Raw genomic sequence first — 23,887 nt, 5'->3', positions numbered from 1 at the left:
CTACCGATAGTTGACACGAAGCTATTTCTACTAAAACCAGCGAAAATGACTGGTCTTTAAAAAATACGTAACAATGGAATATTTTTATATTTAGTGATTTATTACTTTCTTACAGAAGGAATTCCATGTTATGTAGTGCATTTTTGGGATTATTAATCCATCTGGGACCATCATCCCTGAACTAGGATTGATACACTTCCTGATAAATGTTATCATTATATCGAATGACACGCAGTAAAAATTTTAAGAACGCGTGGCAAGTTGTACAAAACGAGGCAACTGGTTAATTGGGATTCAGATTGTGGGAAACAGATTGTGGGACCCTTTTACCCTTTTACACCTTGACAAGTACCGGGTATTTTAACTGATATTGGTATAGGTAGCCTTGATACATTATTTTGAGTTTGAATACATAAAAAACAAAACAAGATTCGTTATATTATTCTTTTAGTTATCGTTGCAAAAGTCATTACATCATTGCGGAAAAAAATATAACATGAAGTAGGAATTTTAAAATAAAATTGTAAAACCAGTCAATTTCACTAGTTATTCTGGTTTAGTTTATTTGACAACTTAATTCCATACTACACAGTTGCACATACCCTGTGTTTGAATATACTCGTCATCGCTTTTTAGGAAAACGTTTTCCAAACAGGTGGCAACAGTCGACTGGCCAAGTAGATTATTAGCAACTTCGTCAAGAAAGTTTCTAATTTTATGAAGGAAACGTAAAATGTAGAAATTGGTAATTTTAAACACGAAAAAAATGTAAAGATTGTATAGCTTCAGTATAGGTTCAGTCGCTATCTCCCTTTCAGAACATTTTAGAAATCATCTACAAGATCATATTGACCATTAATTCTCAATCTTTTCGTCCCCTTCGTGTCTCTTATGTCAGATTGAAGGGAATGTCAACGATAATTTACCTTCTACCCTTGGTGAACAACTTTTAGATAGAAATGGCGGAACCTTCAAGATATATCGAATGATATTTATTAAGCCGTCCCATTAGGGTGAACGAGAACGGAATGTAGCATTAACTTGGTACATAAAATCCCACCCCACTTTGTCTCCAGCATATTGCTTGTACGGTTCTGCAACCATGTAACATTTGCCCCTAATGCGATACAAGTATGAGAAGAGCTTCGGTATGTTGCAGCCTAAGTATCGTGAATTACGAGCGCAATAAAAATGTTAATGCTACAACAAGGAAAACAACGTTCCGATTTGTTTAATTCTTTTAATTCGAATCACGAAAAAAGCACATGTTCATTCAAAATGATAGTAATCCGTGTTATGAAAGAAGCAAGGACGAGCATATAAATTGATTTGAATTTTTCAAAATATTTGTTCAGATGGCGAATCGAAGAGATGAAAGGCGAATCGAAAGTTGAAAGATTTCGGAATAAATTATTTTTTTAACGTTCTGTACGTGTGCGAATCTTCGAAAGATGTTCCAATTTCCGTTGCTCTAAACCCAGATAAAGAAAGCTTGAAAAATAAACCTCTACCTTGTTCATCGCAAAAACTCAAGTCGTTTGATCTGACCTTACGAAGAAATTATTCAATTGCGAAGGATGTTGCGATAGTATTGCCGTTCACTGTACATGACCATTCTATGGCAAATCGATCATTTTTTCACGTCGATGTCAGGGATTCGTTTTTTTCCAACTTGCCAACTCGAGAAAGCGAAAAAACTTTCGACAGATCTAACTCACGAAGATGGAAGAGATCGATTTACGTAAATGGAAAGATGCGTAGCTATCTTTGAATAAATAAAAAGCTTACATATTATTTAAACGAAAAAGGTCGTTTCAACAAAGATCCATTTTGAGATCAAAACAAAGATCCAAAATTTCTCCCTATCGCGCTCTCTTTTCTCTCATCTTTACACACTCATTGTGTAATATCATGGTCATATAGCAGTTTCAACAATGTTTCGACCATGTAACGAGCTATCCTAATCACATCGAACTACCACGGAAAATGCAGTCGAACAAGCAGACTAACGCCAATGATTCATAGACTCGTGGCAAACGAAAATTAATCGCTGCGAGTCTTTTTCCTGTCGTTGCTATATACTATGTATGTATGTATATATGTACGTACATTTATATATGTAGCTTGCTCCGGACATACAGACTAACAGATAATAACCGAAGAGAAATATCCAGGCTGTGTCACACGACAAAAGCCACTAGCATGATTTAGGATGCCACCAGTGTTAAAGGATATGCATCTATTATTTATAGTGATAAAAATTCTATTACTTTCTTCTCACAGTACTGTGTCTAACTAGACTGTGAATATTTATTGCGCGCTCATATTTCCACGAAAATAATTAAGAGAGACACTTGAACCGGAAGTTGCCGTTATTTGTTAAATATTATATTAGATCGTGGCAAAAGTTTCTTTCGTTCTATAAGGAAATCATAGACGCGCAACATTTTTCTGTTTTCTATTATTTTATCGAATTACGTACGATCCATTTTGTCCTATTAAGATTATTTTGTCCTATTAAGATCGCATTGTTTGACTGAATTTTCGTGTTTGTATAAAGATGCGTTGTCGTAAAAGATACGTTCGTAAAACAAAGACGATTAGGGGACAACCTGCTGTTGTTACAAGCAACAGGTACTCTACTTTAGATATTTTATACGTTTACGTATACGACATCCGATACGTTTTTACACGTTATGAGCACGTTGTATCCATTTCTGCATGATTTCAGATTTCTCTTGAACGTATAAAACGACCACGATATACATATTCCAACGAAAATAAATAAAAACGCGCTTCATTAACCAGGCACACGTCAACGCGTAAATTCAACAAATTGTGGAACTTTGAAATTGCACGCAGAGAATACGTGGATGCGTATGGCGCAATTTTTATTTTCTGCCACAATTCACCCTCGGAGAGTGAAATCTACCTCTGAAAATTTCCCGTTATTGCTGTAACATTGACGGATACTTTTATCGAACGATAGGCGCTGATCGAAAGATGTAACTCTCGTCCGAAAAGTTTCTTTCTATGTATACTTGTGGCTTGAAAGCTATAACGGAAAATCGGAAAGTAGGCCGATTCTCGGAGGTGAATTTCATCCCCTTAGAGCAACTTTGGACAGCGAAAGAATGTCCTGTACGCGTCTCGGAAGTTTCATAATCTTTCGAAACTTGTCTTGTAAGTAGAAAATTTGCTTATATCTGTTTTGAATATTTTATACGCTTCTGCATTATTTCGTACACTCTGTGTACTCGTTTTCGAATTTCTTATAAACGCAGAGAAAACGTACGCGACGACTGTTCTATGCATCTCGTTTTTTGAAAATGAACGATAATCGCAAGAACTTGTAACGTTGAAGAACGAGCCACTGACTGTCGTCGTTGATCTTTCAGATCATCCTCGCTTTTATTTAATTACAGCTAAGTGGAAAACATCGGTAGCGAACACAACGTCGTCGATATCCCGTACAATACGTCGTGTTACGATATTACGGTGAACATCATTTGTCAGCATCGGCTTCCCGTTGCCTTCGGCTTGCCATCTGATCTTTACAATTCTTGCGAATACGCCTTTCAACGACGCTTTAAACTCGTGGCCGTTTTCCAGGACAACGCACACCGCGCCCGATAGAAATATCGAAAGCGAAAGCTTTCTCTTGTTGGCGGATGAATGCCCGTGAAAGCTCCGGATCGATAAGGGACACGGTATGTTAAATTCTTTTTCTTCGAAACAGATCTGATGCAGCTTTCGATTTCCCGGAGAAGCGATTCACGCGATAATCGTTTCCCTTTGCGACGATTCTGTGAAAAGCTTCACACGCTTTTCCGCTACACACGACAGATCGTCACTCTTTCTATCGAATAATCCAAGCCGAATCCAAGTTCGACAAGACCAATTCCGCAAATTTCCTGTCTCTCGCTATTCCTCGTGTAGAAGATTTACTAAGTTGAAATTTCACAGATCGTAGCTGCTAAGCTACTCGTAAATTACTCGCAAATCCTTTCGTAACTTGTATCTCGTCCTTGCATCGTGTTTCTGCATATTCTTCCCAATAAATTCTAATTAAACCGCGGATCCATATTTTGGAGAATGTAAAAAGGTAGAATCTCGGTTGAAAATTGCCTTACCAACCAATTGCTATAGAAAACGCTACTTTATATATTTTATATATTTTTTCGTGTTCCATTTCGAATTTCCTATGAATGGAATTCAGGAATCCTAGGAATGGAATAAATGGAGTATTAAAATCTTTCCGTTTAATTACAAGGTGGTCACAAAGCGGAAAGGTCAATGAAAATATTCTTGTCGCGCTTTTTCTCCTCTGCGATCTTCCGAGACGTTAAGAAAATCGAAATTGTAGGATTTTAAAAACGAACGTAAGACTTTGACGTGTAATCGACCATAAGCGTATCGTAATTGAATTATTAATTATTTATTAGAACAAACGATAATTAATATATATTTCTCGATGATACGTTTCTACGTGATATATCTCTTTTTCGTGAAAATTATCTCCTGAATTTTCCACCGTTTTGTACACCATGGTAAATATGTTCGTGAAATAGCTTTCACGATAAAAGTCTCTCGTACCTGCACGATAATAAAACTGTTTTTATTAAATCTCTTTCATTGTTTTCGAACAGAAAATCTATTCTCTGTTGTTTCTTATACGACGCGAAATACGTTCTACGACAGTGCGTTACCGTATAAAGGTTAAACTGTGTACCGTAAAAGGTCAGGATACAATTGTTGAGAAAGTTGTTTTGAAAATAATGGAAAACGTCAAGATAAAATCAGCATTTCTATCGGTTTAATATCTTTGCATGGAATACAAATTTTATTAATTTTAAAACAATTGGCGTTATTTTCAGCAAGTTATTCGGTAAAAAATTCGATCGATATTTCACAAACTGGTTGTTCAACGGATATTCCTTTCTCCATGGTTGCACAGAATACACATTATTTTTTCATTTTTCTTTTTTTTCCTTATCGAACCTCTGAATTCGTATCACAGTTGCATATAAATATGCACGACGTAAAATTGCGTTAGACGCTTAATTTGCAATTCTTTCGAAGAATAAAAACACGCGAGTAATCTCTGCAGTAAATTAATAAATTTACTTGAAGGGTACTTGCGCGAAGAAAACATTGTAAATTGCAAAATTGAATAATTTTGATGTTTTACCGGAGAAATCGGTTCTACGTACCGATACAAATACCGATAAAAATACCGTATTATGAAATTTAACTGTGATTTCCCTTACCGAATAAGCTACCACTAACACTGGAAGATTGTGTCGCAACGTCGTTTCTGTGAAAAAAGAATATAAATTTCAATAAACATTGGTCGATCGTTTCTTAGCTTTCGTTTATGCCATCGATCTCGACGAATAGAATTTCCTTTGCAAGTAACAGCCGACACACACGCACACGCCTCTCTACCCGTACGCTTCCCTCGTTCGTGAATCTGGAATATGTTAAGGCTGAACTACATCAAGTTTTCTCCTGCTGGCGAAAAAACTTGTTTCTTGGCACTCGAGGTGATTTCTACGAGAACTCTTAGCTTGGTACGTTAAGAGCTGTACAGGCTACGCCGCCAAACTATACGTCGCTTGATAACTCGAATCACTTTGAATCGCAAACAACTGCAACACGAGCCAGAGAAGCGTTAATGGATTGCCGATCCCCGAACCGAGTGCCAAAACGCACTCTACGCGCACTGTTTTTACTCTGCTCAAACCGAGGAGGAAAAAAAAAAAAGAAATAAAGGCACCTCATCCTCGTTGATCGATAGAATCGTTCTGTTTTGTGTCTGTTGGGGTAAACGAAGTAGCACAAGGTACGTTCCATCACGTTGCGAAACTCGTTCGCACATCGAAGGTAAATGAAGATACGTTTGAAGGAATGAATCCAATTAACTCCGCGAATTGGATGTGAATTCGAACAAAGCCAATAGGAAGCTGCGTCGATTCTCGAATTCTTCCAATAATTGGACAATAATGCCGGCCGCGGGTCAAAGATTGCCGCGCCGGGTTGAACGATAATCGATACTCGGCAATTTTATCAACGAACAATACGCAAACTGTTGTTTCGCGACGGACGCTATCGATAGAGCTGACGGTCGATGACGCCACTCGAGAATCGTGCAAGGGACAGCAATTATTTCTTTGCTATTATTCGGATTAAAGGTTTCCATGCACTTCACCACATTCGAATTATTAAATTGCACCGCTGTTGACGTACTTGCGTCCTCTGCTCCCATTGCCACGCACTCGAGCGTCGCATCGAATTTTTGTTGTTCGCTGTTATTCAAAGTCACGTCAATCACAAAGGCTTTCAGCTGCTATTTCGCGTTAATTCAATTCGAGGATCAAAAAGCGGAATAATCGCGTACCAATAATCGCGACATTGACGCGAACGAGGCGAGTTATTGTTCCCTCGAGTTTGCCAGCAACCTATATGTTTGTTTTATATTCGCTTCTCATTATCCTCGCTCTCCTGGGTAGCACAGAATTTCAGTTATGTTTCTCCTTGGTTTACGTCCATGGTCTACTCTTTCAACCAACGACCTTCGCGTCTCTCCTACTGAACATCTACGCTCGAAGCTTGAAACTTGAACTTCACCTTCGAACGTACCTCTAACTACTTGTACTATCGCTGCGCCTAAACTTCGACAACGTACAGACGTACAAGATGTGAAACTCAGTGTGAGAATATGCAAAAGACGTATATGCAAGACGTAATATGCAACACGACGGACCACGAACAGGCCACGGAAGTCTATTACGAAACTTCAAGACACAAACGGAAGTTGTGTAATTAAAAGAAAATAGTTCGACGTATTACTACGAAGTAGCTCAATTTCCTTAACACTTTGACTGACACGCCGAAATCACATGTTTCACTCAGCACGCCACGGGAATATTTTTATTGTTCCAAGTATATAATGGCAAAATAATAATAAAATGACGATGTAAGACAACATTCTTCCCCAATGGACCATTTATCTTATTGGTGGTCAGGGGAGGCCACTGTGGCGCCTTGGTAACAATTGATAGCGACGCATTATAACAAGGCTTCGTTTATTTCAACAAACCAGTCGCATTCGTTATTTCGTCGCAAGCAAAACGTCCAGAATATATCGTTGAAACGTGTAGAAGATATTAGTAAACAGTATTTGCTCATTCTATATATAATAGTAAGGTATGTGCACACTTCTAACTTGAATTATATGATTATAAAGCAGCATTTACGATTATTTTCTAGTAATCTTAACTTAATGAAGAACGAAAAAGATTTCAATTTGAACGTTGAATCGCGAAAATTTTAAATATAATATAAATTAATATAAATTTTAAATCGCGAATTTTAAAAAGCAGGAAGGGCAGGCAGGGACACGGCGCAGCACGCGCTGGAGCTTTGTCCGGCGTGGGAGCTACACAGCTACTCCCTGCGGCACGTCATAGGTGAAAGATTGACACACCCTCGGCGATTCTAAAAACGATGTTGAGAGCGAACCATAGGAATACGAGGCTGTCCGCCTCTTTTGCGAGCGAACAGAAAGGGAGAGAAAGAAGAACTCTCACCCTTGTAGGATAACGCATGCAGGGGGATGGCGGTCAGGCGGCCCTAGAACCGCTTCATCGCCGTCCCAACGGACCCACGACTAAAACAGGGGATAACGCTAGGGGCAATGCCCCCCACCCTAGTATCAAATTCAACAGTCGGAGAATTATTAGGATTGGCTCGAACAAGAGGACGACGGAAAAGGGTGCAACTGAAGACAATTCATGAGAGGTTCCTGGAGCACTCCTGTCGTACGCGTAGGATGATCATCGTGAAATTTTAGTCGGTAAGAGTCCGACACTACTCTACTGTTACCGATTATTAGCAGCAGCGGAGTGTTCATGAGGATTTCTTCACGTACAAAAAGAAAGAAAAAGGTGGAAGAGTAATAAATAGCAAGAAGAAAAATACCGACTAAACAGTCGCAAATTCTTTTCATAGTTGCAACGTGAATCCCATAGAATTGGATAAAGTAAATTGATCGAAAAAATGACGAATGTTAATGTTACGCATGAACGCAACTATCCTGTTATCGGGTTCAAGAATGCGCATGGGTCGTGGCTTATTAACGCGTATATCGTCAGGCACATAGCTGTGCTGTGGTACTCCGGGGCACAAGGACCTCTGTTTTCGTGTTACCTAAGGGTAGTTACGGTACAAACGGGTCGATTGAGCGGTCGATGAGAAATTTGAGTAAGTCTCTCCCTGCGGAAACGCGAGTTTGGTCGACTAGTCTGGGTCAAGGGTCTAGCGACGGATAAAATTTTCGCGTGCAAACGCAAAAATTTAATTGCGTAGATTGGTAAAACCTCGGTAGGGTAATAAATAGAGTTCGCTTAAAAATAAAGAGACCTCGTTTCAAACGAATCAATGTGCACAGTGCACGACGTCGTAGTAATGATCAGTGGCTTCTTCTTTGCAACTTGTAGCGAGTTAGACAATGAGTTTCCACTATATCTCGTTTATCTCACGAGTAACCCGCGCATCTCGCGAATTAGAAACGTAGTTTAAAGTTTCGATATCCAGTAAACCACTCGTGGCCATCAGCGACGTGTTTTTAACATTTTAGATCTTGTTTAGCAGATTCGCTTGTTTATGAGACTCTGTTGTCCTCTTCGATTTGTTCGCGTAGTATCGCCCGACGGAACGGAAATTGCAAGCTGCAAGCTGCTCTTGGCTTTATTTACAAATTTATTCGTGCGCACATATTTCTAATTACGATTAACATCACCAAGCAAGAGCAACGCAATCGATTGTTCACACGAATCTCTTGACACGTGCGTTTTATGGCGAGAAAGAGGCAAAACCGTGTCGGCGGATTTGGCACGACTTGCAAATTGCCAGTGTTACACGGTCGAGTGAATAAATATTCGCGTGTCTATTTCGTTCGTCGATGGAAAAATTTTATCAGCTCTGTAACTGATACGTTTTACGGCACGACGAACGATTTATAGCAAATTCTTAATGCTTACGATATAATTTGCCAAGAGTTTATACCATCGAGTTTATAGGAGCTTGATCACCGGTCGAATATCCTGTCAAGATATTTGATATTTCGAATTTACGTCTATATCGATAAAATCAGCAACACGGTAAAATGATACAGCAGTTGCCCTACGCGTTATTTTATATATTTTTATCAATAGCGTAGCATCGTTTTAGAAAATTATTGTAAGAGACTACTAGAATTATTTTCTGTTTATTATTTTACGTTTTTCTCTAATTTCAAACACCACGATCAAGTTGGAATAAAGTTAAATTGAAATATATCGATAAGGAGTGAAATTGCATGGCATATGTCAAAAAATAGACGAAATAAATTTTCGTGATTTTGATGGCGTAAAACGTCAAGCGTAATACTAGCAATGTCAATACTAATGTCGATACCGGCAGTAAATTGATCTTGGTGGTTTAACGCACGGACAATCAAGTGCAACCGTGCAACATGCGGATTTAATCAAATTACATTAGAAAATTATGTATGTACACGAACGATACATGGCATATTTAACCCTTTGTATTCCTGTGTGGAGTGTGACTCGACATCAGTTTTTACCTCAGGGACTCCTTTGTCGAGTCCCACTAGACATTCTTTCAGACCCATCTTTTTTTGTGAAACGCGCGAAAAAAAAGCCAGGATTGCATCCTGGAAGTTGTTCCAAGATATACCATACACTTAAAAATTACAAGGTACGACAATAGTGTGAATAAAACTGGTATTTAAATGAATTTGTTTCTTCCTTTGTTTATTTAAATTGTCTTCTTTTTTAGTTCAAGTAAATTTCAAATTGAATTTAAAAGCGTTGCGAGCTGCTGGTAACGAAATTGAAATAAAATTCGGAGTGGAAAGGGTTAATATCAAAGTCACCTAAAGAAATCGAAGTATCCGATATGATTGAAACTTAAAGACAGCCTCTCGTTTGACAAAACAATATTTTACCACTAAGTTCTTTTCTATCAGGTAAAAGCTAATTCTCGGATTATCGAAATCCACGATTACAAATATTAATTTCGACAAACGTTCTCGAGATCGAGCCTCCGTTCATCGATTAAAATATAAACTGCGTTTATCTGAAATTGCTCGTACATGCTGCGACGTAGAATTTTTGTTCAACGATGCTCGACAATTTCACTTTCAATTGTAAAAAATGTTACGCATCGAGCGGAAACACCTGACTCGAAACGATAACGTTTCATCAGAAAAATCGGAATGTTTCTATTTTTCTATGTTTCGTAGAACTGGCGTTTCTCGTTCGTCGTTTAATTCGTGTTTTGAATGATGTTGAGTTTGACGTTGACTGATCGAAGAACGAGTGGATGAATTTGTAATAGAAAAGTATACTGAAATGATTAAAGGTATAAATATAAGGTATAAATTAAAGGTATAAATATAATATAATACTGATTCAGATCCTTAATCTTTTAGTATTACTAGAAAATGGAAGGATAGGGAGCACGTTCATAAATTTATGGCAAAAGAATATTACCAAAAAAGGTAAGCTTCTGGCTTTGGCTAGAGGCTACAGGGAACATAAAGAGAAATCTGTTTATTAGTTTCTTTGTTCCTAGACCTTGCAACCCAGAACATAATATACATTCAAGGGTAGGATAATATGCGCCGCTCCTTATTTGCAATATATCTGCGTAATAGCAATCTCCAGGCCATGGATATACATAAATAAAGATGTAGAATTTTTCATGAAGTTACTTCAACAGATGAAATATACGATAAATCGCAAGTTAATCATTTCTAAAACAGCGTCTTTTTGTGATTTTTTTTTTTAGAAGGAAAAGAAAGAAACGAAGTTATTGAATTTTGAGGTATGTTTTTATATATATTTAACGAATACAAAAAATTTCTTTTTAAAGTAAAAGAAAAATTATAACAGCGTAAAATTATTTCTAAGCCTATTTCATGGGCTGCATTTTTCAATCGGCGTGATCCTCGACTGAAACGAAGAACCAAAAAAGGATTAAATTATTATATATTTTTCTTCTCGATGGACTAAAAAAAAAGAAGGCAGAAAATAAAAAAATGTGTTTTTTAAGAAGAAAGAATAAACTTCAAGGTGCTATAACAATTATTTAAATCAACTTTTTCACAAACTTTTTTAGTTCATCGAGAATAAAAATATATAATAATTTAATCCTTTCTAGTTTTTCCGTTTCAGTCAAGAATTACGAGGTGAATCTTTCACGCCGACTGAAAACGATTAGAAATCTGATATAATTTTTTTGTTAACATTAAAAAAAATTTGTTATATTCGTTAAATATATATAAAGCCACACCTCAAAATTCAATAACTTCGTTTCTTTCTTTCCCTTCTAAAAAAAATCACAAAAAGACGCTGTTTTAGAACATTCTAATTCAGGACACCCCGTTAAATAATCATATCGTCGAAGTACGTAAGAATTTAAAGCGAGGATCAGCTTCGTGACAGAGCTCGTCTCTGCGTACGAGCGATAAGTCAGGAAAACGTTGATATTTAACTAAAAGTTATTACCGTATACGCGTAAACGTGTTCCTGTCGCATCTACTTCACGCGCTGCAACGCTAGGCGTTCTGACACGTCATAATCTTTTAGTCGGCTAAATGTAATATCAATCGTTAGCAGAGAAACGTGAAAGCATTTCGGAGTATTTCTATGTACGAGGATTTATCGAGAAAGATATTAAAAATACATTTATCAAACAGCTTACAGCTTAAACAACTGCACACGCCTCTCTGCCTGCGTCTTTACGTAGAAAATATTTTTTCTATCCAAGAGATGTACACAGATTTTTCCAACTGACCGTATTTTCACTGTATTAAAAGGCTCTATACTACGAAACACGTAATACTTTCTACGAAACCATTTAATAAGAAAAGCGACGTAGAAACGTTCGTTATGTTGCACAGGCGAACGATCAAAATGCGTTTCTTCCATTTCACAGTTTTTACGGGATTCAGAGAGACCGCTGCGGATGTTAAACCGCGTTCGACAAATATGGCGGTAGACGATTTATCTAAAGTTGTCAGGAAACGAAAACAGTTTATATAATTGGAGTTCGTATAATGGAAGCTTACCAATTTTTCTCGCTACGTATCGCTCTTTGCTCGAATAATACCAGCAAACGTTCCGTTAATTGGGCGTTAATTAAAGTTTTGTTTCAATAAACGCATTTCTACTCTACTTGTATTTTTCTCGATAAATCCCGTGTACGCAGCGAACGCTGAAATGCTTCTACGTTTCCATGCTAACGGTCCATGTTACCATTTAGCCGACTAATTGTCAGTGATTAATAAATTGTGATAATTGCTCGATAAAAAGCGAGTGATAAGTGAATTTATGATACGATTAATCAGCTCTTCCAGATCTCTTTGAAAGCGTGTGCCTAGAATGTGTCGCAAAAGGTAAACGGTGACGAGTATACTCGTCAAACACGGAGTACGTGTGGCTGTTATAACGTAGAATGAAATTGCAACGAAACGACTGTTTTATCTTGTAATTTTATTAATGTCGGGCTAACATTTGGCAATGGCGTAACTCGTATGATGTAACTGAGTGAGAAAACGTTGTTTGTAAAGCTTAAAGTGTCGTGCATGGTAATACCCCATACAAAATGTTTTATGGAAACATCGATGGATCTCGAAGAGGAGTTTCGCGTTTTGCACCTTTCGCTGAAAAGGCAGATGCTGAAATAACGTTATAATCCACATTATATGCAGGTGAGAGGTCAGTGATAAAAGATAAAATGTAAAGACACGATGGATCTGCTATATTCTACGTTCCATCGAACCACGAAATATCTTGGAGCCTTTAAAGCGTACGGAACAGAAAATTTCGTTATCGAAGCAAATGAGAATGTAACAATGTAATGGTGCAAAATTACAATACATATATGCGATATAAAAAGATAAATCTGTTCGTTTCTCACTTGTCAACAAATCAACAAAATCCATTATCTTTTATTATCGTAAGTCAGCAGCTAGAATATACGATTAATTCTAAAAATAGTGCAAGTGATTTAAGCATTTAAGAGGCACATTTTCGAACAAACTGCTCGTAAAATTGTACGACGCGTAAATCTCACTTTAGAAGATCGTATATTTTACGAAACGTTTTATTGCGTGTCGGAAAAATACTTTTTAACGCGCTCGAACGCCGAACGCCGAACGTCGAAACGCGTCTAAAAACGAGATACAGCGGCGATCGAAGGGAAGTTTAAAATTCACAAAACTGTGTACGATAACTGCACCTTACGTACTAATTGCAACTTTCATCACCAACAACGTTGAAGACAGTCATCCGTATCAAGCTTGTTCGCAATCCAATTCTTCTTATCGATTACAACTTTTCTTTTTTTCTAAAACTGTCGCGTTTCTTTTATCCTTTTTTTTTTTTAAACTTCCTCTCGTCCTCCATCGTATACGACTTGCTGCAATTTCACAGCCACCGACACGTACGTGCCACAGAATAGACGACTATCGTCGACGATTTTGAACAAATTTTAGAAAGAAGAAAACTTAATAAAATTCGTGATGTATCAATTTGAAGCTGCCTCACCTTATCCGCCAACGTAGATGAAGCAGTAAATACACCGACGTACGGATACTGTTTGCAACCACTGTGCGTCTACATTTCATTTCCGCCCCTGTCTTTCCCATTCGCCCACACATTTTTCCCCCATCACGTATCTCGCACACACGCGTGCGCTATACGCACATACGGAGAATTACAGCACGCGAACCACACAAATCAGTCTCAATTACGAATTAATAAAGAAAGTCGATGTTTCCCGCGGAGATGGTCCGCGAACTATATCTTCCGGGTATTCGGACGTGATTTCCATTTCGAGATACAATTTGGAATGCCAAAATGAAATTAGCGTGGAGATTTACGTCCGCCAGCCGTGCGATCGACCGATTGCCTCGAAATTAGAGTTGATTGTCGAACAGATTGGAGTTTGTTACTGGCGACGGTTAGCAAGCTGTGAGACGGATCGTAAAAAGGATTTCGTGTGGCGTATCCTCTGATTAATAGTCTTTTGAACTGTTCATTAAGACGAAACACTGCTGGATAATGGGCGGAGAGAATTTTCTTGAAATCTGTTTTGCTCCGCAGGGGGTAGACGATCCACGGATATTTTTGACTTGGACGAATTCTACCGACATCTATGGAGGCGTCTCCTAGCGAGCGATTCGTCGTAAGGTTGTTGGGGGCAGACCAATTGGATTCAAAAACCCGAGTACGACGAATTGAAAAATTTCGAAAGCGGAACAAAACCAATTTTCATATCAATGACTGAATCTTTCTGACGATTGGAAAATTGGACGGTTTCCCGAGAATTTCGTGAAACCACGTGTATATATGTCCGCGAATCTTTTCGTCGAGTCTGAAGAATAAATGCACGAATAGAAAATTAGATAACAAACATTAGATCGAGGAAAGCCGTGGAAAACATTAAATATCTTTGCATAGACAATTTTTATCGGATTGTCGGGACGTTTTTATCGAAGTTTCAGTCCTTTTCTATTGCGATTATCTGTGTCGCGGAATGATTTACATAAAAATGAATTGAACAAAGATGAATGTAGAATACGAAATTACCTTTTCCCCAACTTTCAAGCTTTCCCTGCAGTAATATAAAGATTCACGTTCCCTTCGTACATAAGATCGAATGTAAAACTTCTAAATAAAAAAGCCAAGCCATCTCTTTGAAATCAGAAATGGTCGATCACTTGAATCTGAATCTTAACAAATAAACATAGATGGTGGCTTCAAAGGTTATTCGATATAAAGAATCTTCGAGTTCGTCATCGAATCTACATGCAATCGCGAAAGGTTAATCGCTGTTCCACGGAGTCTTTCTCGCCCGAAACATTTTACCCGTGTATTTTATTATGCATCGCTTCTAATTTAACCGACTTATCGAAACAAACGAAATTTACCTATTGCGTAAACTCTCTCGAATAGGACGATGAAAAATAATTTCCAAACCGCAGGTAGGTAACTCATTGTCGGCGCATTGAAATTCAAATTCTACGAGACACCCGTACACTGCACAGATCGTGGACAGATGGAACATTGGAGGAGACAGAAACGCGAAATTATCGGTAGCGGAGAAAGGAGAAACGAGGTTAAAATGGAAATATAGAAAAAATGTATGAAAGAAGAATGAGTCTAAATATCACATGGCAGAATTGAACTCTTCAGGTAGGTTTCTCCTTTCGATAGACCAGAGGTTACGTGCACTGCATTTAAATGAAAATTGAATTTCCTGTATACGTACTACAAAGTATAGAGTAATTTGCCCATGCGAGATACTTTAAAAAGGAAATTCACTTTCATTCGCTTTCTATTTAGTTCATTAGTTTCGGGAATAAATAATACAGACAGGTAATTCTATTTTACTTTTCTTATGTTTTACTTTCTTATGTTTTACTTTCTTATGTTTCTTTACTTTTCTTTATGTTGCCTGAATTTTCAATACTTGGGAAAATTATTCCCACAATCACGCAATCCAGAATTTCGATTAGTTTTTATTTATTTATTTATTTGAGACGTTAAATATTTCCAACTCTAATTTACTGTCGTTCGAGAAGAAGGTGCGAAAAAGTCGGGTTTAAATCGAATAGACGAGAAGAAGAAGGAATTTTATAACGTTTAAAGCCACGTTTTATTTAATTCTATGGAATAGGTTCGCGGAATATTTTCAATTATTCGATAAACTTAGTTTCTCGTTCGAGCATAAACATGCACTTGCACGTTTCGTCCACGCATTTCCTGCGATACCACGCTCAACGATTAACTAATTATATCATTGTAGAGTATATAGGCTTATTAATTAATATAATAAATTATTATATACTTCAGGTGAACGTACAAGCGCGCGTGTGTGTGATGACTTTATTCGAAAAAAAGAATTTGTTCTTGTCGTTGCGTTGTTCGTTCATTCATTATTCGTCTGATTAGTAACATCTGGTTCTTAATACTCGGTCCTAATAGTAATAGCAGTAAGCTGGCTTAATTTTCCTCTAATTTTTAAAATAGTTTTAATATTCAACGCTGTTTAACATTTCATCCTTGGAACACTCTCAGTACATATGTATAAATAGTGTGTACGTGTGTATTTTTTATCGTAGTTTAGGATATCTTCCACCTCAATTTCCAAATAGTTTCCTTTAAATTCATTTTTATGAAACAATACTGACACGCAAGAAGGGTACATCAAACCAGTCTTCGACTGTTACTTCCTCGTCGATTATTCCACATCACTTAGAAATATTATTTGAAATTTTTATATTTACATTGTGGATATACGAATATTTATATTTTTACGGTCACACTAAAGTGTTAAAACCCGGACAGATATTTGTTGTACTTCTTAAATATCCTAACGAAGATTATACTTTGAATGTCCTATATATCGTTGCATATTCTGTGAATTCTATGCATCCTTAAATTCTATTACTCGCTTCTTTTATCTTCCGAATCTTTAAACATTTCCCACACAAACGTACAAAACTCTATGATCCGCTTATATCTCGTATACGCGTCACAATCTGATTGTTTCGCACAGAACATGAAACCGGTATACCTGGTCGTTAAAACGTCACCAAATTAATAGTGAAACGAACGAATGACGATATTCGTCACATCGTTATTGCTACTTCAACCAACAACCAATCTCGTTCTTTCTGCTCGAGTAAAAAGTCTCGTTAAAAATACCAGTTTTCATTTTATATAAAAAGGAAAAAAATTCCGACCTTACGATATTAATTCTATGCTAATTGAACGTAGTTATCTTCGAAGAAATTGGCTTGCGCGCTTCTTATGCATAAATGCAGCATTTCCGCGTAAGCTGATTCGTTGTTTGCTAGGTCGCGATTTAGCGAGCCATCGAGAGTCAAAAAGCAATTTCGCTTCCTTTCTTCGACCCTTGTTCCAATTGGACCGAAACTACGCTCGTTACATCGACGGAAAAAGTACGAAAGATCTCGCAAATCGGAGGAGACGACGCTGGGAACAACGGAAAAGTTCCTCGAAACGTTTATCCGTGGTCGTATCTCGTGCGAGTAATTCCAACCGATGCCCGGGATAAGCGTGACCCGTATTCCATACCGCCGGGTGTTCATCGATGTCACTGAAATTTTCTCTCGCTTTCAACTTCTCTACGCTAGTTAATAAAGCGCGGCAATCATTGCAGGGTATCTCTCCCACGCGTTTACGCCGAATCGCCTACAACATGAACCGATATCGCGCCTTTTTTCGTTTACTATTGCGCAGCTTCAACTACGACCTTTCCGCGACACGTATTTCAATGCTAGCGGCTGCGACAAAAGCCGCATGAAGCACGGCGAATTAAAAGCGCGTCAGAGTAACGCGGAAAACATTGTTCGTAGTTTTCGTTAAAAAATGATTTGGAAAGGAATTTTACCGTTGCAAAAACGGTGTATGTAAATGGTGGAGATAAGAACAAATGGATAATAGATTTTTTCTTTCGTAGCGCGGGCGATAATATTTAACTTTATCAAGTAAATAGAATACCCGCTCGTTCGACGAATTTTGTTTTACGATCGAGCCCCTATGACTTCAAAAACCTGCACGAGGCTGCAACAATTTTGTTTGATTCCTTTCGTTTCGCTGCCTCCTATAAGTGAAAATAAAGCTTGCTTTAACTCGAATCATCTACACGTCCGGATACGTTATTTTAGCTCTGTAACTCGAGTTTAGAACACGATCTAACCCAGCCCAGACTTCTACATGGCCAAGTTTACCTGTGCGAGTACAACTTCCATATTGCCGCTACTCTAACAAGTTGCTCTCTGCAACTCTAACTTTTCCAGCTATACGTTACGAGTCGTCAGGAACCAATCTTTCTTTCTATTGTTGGCATTGTCTGGAATAACCATAAAGATATAGAGATACAGAGTACGAGAGTCGTACGTTACCGTGTAAATGGATGCGGTATGAGAATGGGAAGAGAATGCCGTGTTAGATGGATAAAGGCGCCTTTTGTCCTTGTTCAACGCTAATCTTACCAAGCCCGGTGAAACGACATACAAAATTTTATTTAAAATTGTGCATTTGCCCTTATTCATTTCGTTCGTCTAACTTTATGCACATTCTTATATTTTTCGATTTCTCAATTTTTGTCAATACGAGAATTTACATAAAGTTGAATGAACAAAAAAAGAAGAAGAAAAAATAACGACTAATGTACAATTTTAAATGAAACTTTAAACGAAACCTTCAAACTCGTCATTTGACTTTGTCAGATTTGGTAAGAGTTAGTGTTAATCAGGTACGATGGTTAATCTGTACACACTTACGTATGTAACTGCGATAACAAAACTTTCCAACGGTTTCGTCGGTACAAGTATAACATCGAAGCGTAAGTGCCAATAGGCCTAACCAGTCATTAATATCCCTACAATCCCTCCACCAAATATTTGGAAAAAGGCGTGACGAAAATGACGTTCGAAAAATAAAATTCCTTTCTTTTTGTCGTCTCTCAATATCTCTACTGCGCACGCGGTTGGTAGGCGTCCGCCACCATTGCCACGTGTAAACGGTCAAGGGCGAAAGGACGTTCGAAAAGGAAAATTCCTTTCTTTTTGTCGCCTCTCAATATCTCCACTACGCACGCGGTTGGTAGGCGTCCGCTACCGTTGCCACGTGTCAACGGTCAAGGACGAAAATGACGTTGGAAAAATAAAATTCCTTTCTTTTTGTCGTCTCTCAATATCTCTACTGCGCACGCGGTTGGTAGGCGTCCACCACCATTGCCACGTGTAAACGGTCACGGACGAAAATGACGTTGGAAAAATTAAATTCCTTTCTTTTTGTCGTCTCTCAATGTCCCCACTACGCACACGGTTGATGGGCGTCCGTGACCGTTGTCGTGTAACAATGGTCGTGGACGAAAATGAAGTTTGAAAACTAAAATTCCTTTCTTTTTGTCGCCTCTCAATATCCCCACTACGCACGCGGTTGGTGGGCGTCCGTGACCGTTGTCACGTAACAACGGTCGCGGACGCCTACCAACCGCGTGCGTAGTGGGGATATTAAAGGGCGACAAAAAAAAACGAATCGGATCAAGAAAACATTTGTTGAAAACAAACAGAGTTGTACGTAAAGAATCGAAAACGAGAATTGTTAATAAATATACTATTAAACATCTACACATCCTGCACCAAATAACCTCACGTATTTACCGTACGAATGTGCGTGCGTTATTAGACGAACGCATTATATATATATTTCGCATTTTCAGTCTTCGTCGTCGTCGATCCTTATCGTTTGAAAAGTCGTACGGTTCCAGAGCATTTGGTCGCAGTCGCAGACCTTTCGGTTAGCGAGCTCGTTAGCGACTGTCTTATGAAACTCTGGGCAAAGAATCACGAGAACTGCGTGCGGATGGCGAAGTATGAACTTACAGTTTTAGGTCTGAATTTAGATCCCGAACGATCGGAACCACACTGAGACAGACGTCTGTCTTTCTTTGTATATTTACGGAAATAACGCGAGACGAAAAATGTAAGACGCAAGTTGTATCCCAACTTCTTCGAAGGTCGACGTCAGACGCATATCGATGGAAGCTAAAGGTTTTTCGTCATTGCGCCAGTCATTTCCACCGTGTTTTTACCAACACCTGTCAAATTGGCGGACAAAGGAAAACGCGTATCTTCTTTCCAAACGACCAATCTAATTTAAAATAATTCGGTGTTGGTTGCACGAAGCAAGGGATTTGTCTGGAATAAAATGTTTTAGCTATCAAAGATACAATGGCCAAAATGTTCTTAAAAAAGATTTAATTTACTTATACGATATGAAGCTGTTAGTTGTTGCGACCTTTCTGAGGAGCGTGTTAAAATGCGTCGCGAAAAGTAAGCGACGACGAGTATACTCGTGAAACGTGGAGTATGCGTGGCTGTTGTAACACAGAATTAATATTCCACGGATGCTCTGACAAGCATATAGCCTGAATTGCCACGTATTTTTCGAACCATTGAAAAGATCCTTTGGTTCTAATTTGCATTTCTACTCGAAATACGTTTATCGAATTATACAGGCATGATTTTTTGTTCCGCAAACTTTTCCCATATTTCACGCAACTTGAATATCCATTCTTCCAGAACCTCTCAGGCTTTCCGGCGGGAAATTTTTCAATATGATTTTTTACATCGTCCAAAGAGTTAAAAATCCGAACGAACTTTCCCAGCAGCGTTTAACACGTGTAATATTTTATTAAAAATCAACGAGCATATTTAAAAACATTTACAGTAACGTTTTTTCAGCGTGATATGCTTAAAAACATAAATGAAAACATACTTGAAATTTCCTCAATGGAAAGGTACTAAGCAAAGCTTTTATTTTATTAAATTCCTTAAAAATCGGAACGAACTTTCCGACCAACCGATATTATACCTAATATATCGATAACGATTTCGTATTATCCATCGTATCCATCGTATCCATCGTATCCATTCGTATTACACATCGAAGATGTAAAGGAGATTGCAACGATTTGTCTGAAAGTTTGTGACCTTCACGGATGAACGAAATCCGATATCTCCGAAAAAAAGAACGAATTAGAATGCGTGCAAATGACAAAGAGGAAAATTAATTGTTTATCCTTTCGCGTAGTCGATGTTCTACTATTCTGTCAATTTGACATATTTGAAACGAGAGACGCATTAAGTCGCAAAAATGACAGGGGTTGATCTTTTGCGTCGAATCAAACGAATTCGAAGGGGAAGCTTAAAATACCAACGTTTCCTGAAAAGATGAACGCAATTCAACCTTCGTACTCCTTCGAATTTCCGCTTGTCGAACCTCATTTGCTCGACGTTTTCGATAAGAAGAAACCTCTAGAACTCGGAAATTTTTGCTCATCCCTTGGGCTTCGAGCTAACAAGGTTCGACTTTAGCATTTTACGTTATGAACACTTCACATACATAGAGGAAAGTGGCCAAATATGGAACAGGTCTCCCTTTCTTTCTTAATCCGATCGATGATGAATGTCTGCCAAACGACTATAGGCTACTTCACACAGTTAGTCGTTCATTTTCTGAACGTTTATTTTGCCAGAAACTATTTTCGCTAAATTTTAGATTTATTATTCTGATGGCAAAATGTGGATCATCGAGTAGTCAAACAATTTGATGCTCGGATCTCGATGATTGCGAACAACTACATTTCTGTTCTGTTAACCGATGTGAGTGTTCCATATTTTACCTTTTCTGCGATGTCGATTCGATATTAAGAATTTATTTATAACGTTAGAGGTATAAGGCTGACACTTAGATGGAGCGTAATTACAAGAATCTTTTACGTATCGCAACTGAGGGTAAAATAACAAAAAAAGAATAAAATAAAAGAATAATAAAAATAAGGTTTTGCGTGTGTGTGTGTGTGTGTGTGTGTATGATTAAGCGAGAATACAAGGCAAGAGGGAGGATAATTATTGTAAATCGAGTTTATGGCCAGCAGTCTGAACATAAAGTATACTACGTTGCAAGCTACGTATGCGAGTGAACGTAAAAACTGTATTACTACCGTTACGTTACAAGGCACACGCACGAGCGAAATGACAAAGTTAGGATAAAAAGATTAGAAAATAAAACCAAGCACGCTGTAATAGTATTTCGCGACGTATTTTATTCTGTAACGTTATATCTGGTATGGTTATACCTTTCGATAAAAATCACAGATAATAAACCGAGTCTCCGTTTCAGTTGTAAGAAAATAAATTTCATTTTGTATTATGTGACGTTGCACTTTGTACAGCAAATCAACCGTTTCTCATATTTCGAAATATACACATAGCGTTTTATGCGTAAGGAGAGATAAGAAGCACACGGGACACTTGTGTACGTACGTTGTAAAGGACTTTCAATTTTGCATATGTGTCATCACGCATGAAATAACCGGACCAAAACAGTGGATACGGCGATATGTGTTTGACACGGCCAACCAGCGTTTGATTTGCGTTGAAATCAAATTTTTCGGTTCAACTTCACCGAAACTTGGCGCTGAAATAACGCGTGATACACATAGCTTGCATTTCACTCTCAATATTATTTTGATCGATATCCGAGCCGATAGTACTTGCCATTTCGATTTAATAACGCACTTACGTATTTATATCTCATTTATATGTGTCCTATGGTTTTAAAAATATTACGAGGCTGTACATGACGATAACAAGCGAAACGAGAAAGTAGAATATTGCTTGACTTTCGATGTTACATCGATGTTTTAGCTGTATATTCTACGATCGATGGAAATTCGTCAAGCACAATGAAATTTGAATTTTAATCAAACCTTCGAACTAAAAGTATTTTCCATTTCGATCTCATAATACAAATTCTATGCCATATATTGTCATGTCTTTTGAAATATTATTCTCCGATCACGATAATAATAATGACAATGACGTAGAATACATTTAACTTTGCATATTATATCCGTTATTATATATTCTAATATTATATATTCTGCAACCGATTAAAATTTCCAAAGTACAAATCGAATTTCAACTAAAGTTGATTAAAATCAACTGTTCGAACCGAAGGTATTTTCCATTTTGACTTAATAACGCAAATAATAACAAGAATACTTATTCATATTTTTTCTTCTGTCTAAATATTATTACAATCATGCAAGGTGGTGTGCAACGATAATAAAAAAATCGAGATGACAGAAATGGCCCTTAAACGTATAACTGCGCAACTATACGTGCAATTCCAAGCATTTCAATAACAGTCCCCGGAGTAGGAAACACTTCGAGTATGCGCTATCCTTGAATGAAGGAGTTAGACAAACTGACCGTCTACTCATTGTGGAAGCGCTCGATAATTACCAGTTCCTGGCGATGTTCTTCCTTACCGGTGTCTTTAATGAAAAGTTAGTCCATGTATATTACTTTAAAGATTCAACCGGGATAATTAAGTTTCGAAAGTCCTTTAGACGCAGTCGTTTTACGGAAGCCGGAAAAAGAAGAGAAATTAAATTTCGTGCTACAACGTTCGTATAAATATCAGATTTTAGATGCAAAGTTTCCAATATATTTTTCCATCTTTTTTTTTCTCCATTCGATATGATGATTACGGTGACTCGAAGTTGTTCCCATTCGTTAGAAGATGCGTATGTACTAACAATTAAATAATTTCCTTATAAAAGGAAAGAAACTTTTGGGACAATGTAATATGTTCCTTCTTACGATAAAATACCCACTGTACGTAATATTTGCGCGCAACGATGGTAACAATAATATTAATTTCTTGATCCTTTTTTGTTTTTATTTGTACAAGGTTTACGATAGTTTCATTAATATAATTGCGCGTAATTAACGATATTAAAATGCGATCGATCGATACTCATTGAAGACTGGGTTGTTAAGATTGGAAATTTCCATAACATTCATCCCTAATCATCTATGCAGATTCGAGATATGTACCGTTATACCGTGTTGCGTGAACAACGAAATAAGCGTAACCCGTATCATCGGTTGACACAGCCAACATAGTTAAGGTAAACCAATTAAGGCAACGAGTTAGTAAAACGATTACCCTTCACGTTTTCTCCGCGTTATAATCGTGTACGATCCGCCTACCATGAGAAAGGTTATTTGGCAATAGACAAAAAATAGTAAAAAGTCATGTAACAACTATAGCAAGAATCCGATATTAACCGGTTAACCGAGTCATTTTTTAAACTAGTTTTTTAAACGTAATTTATTTTTAACGGAAATTAAACGTCGCGTAGATAAAAGAACAGCAATTGGTAATTTGTATACTGTTCGTGGATTTCTAGCCATGGAACG

The 23,887-nt window shown here is 37.7% G+C and overlaps 1 long non-coding RNA gene across 2 annotated transcripts in view; it reads right to left on the bottom strand.

Annotated features, from left to right (window-relative positions):
- LOC125385687 overlaps positions 1 to 23,887 on the bottom strand; it is a 51,429-nt gene that overhangs the window by 12,875 nt on the left and 14,667 nt on the right. Inside the window, exon 7 of one of the 2 annotated variants that reach the window (XR_007225240.1) lies at positions 5,297 to 5,317. The exons of the other annotated variant lie outside the window; for it this stretch is intronic. This is a non-coding gene — a long non-coding RNA (uncharacterized LOC125385687). Of the gene's footprint in view, positions 1 to 5,296; positions 5,318 to 23,887 lie in introns of those variants that run through there. 2 annotated transcript variants of the gene reach the window in all.

The sequence above is a fragment of the Bombus terrestris genome, chromosome 9 (assembly GCF_910591885.1).
Source record: "Bombus terrestris chromosome 9, iyBomTerr1.2, whole genome shotgun sequence".
NCBI lineage: Eukaryota > Metazoa > Arthropoda > Insecta > Hymenoptera > Apidae > Bombus > Bombus terrestris.
This window is presented reverse-complemented; position numbering and strand designations above follow the sequence as displayed.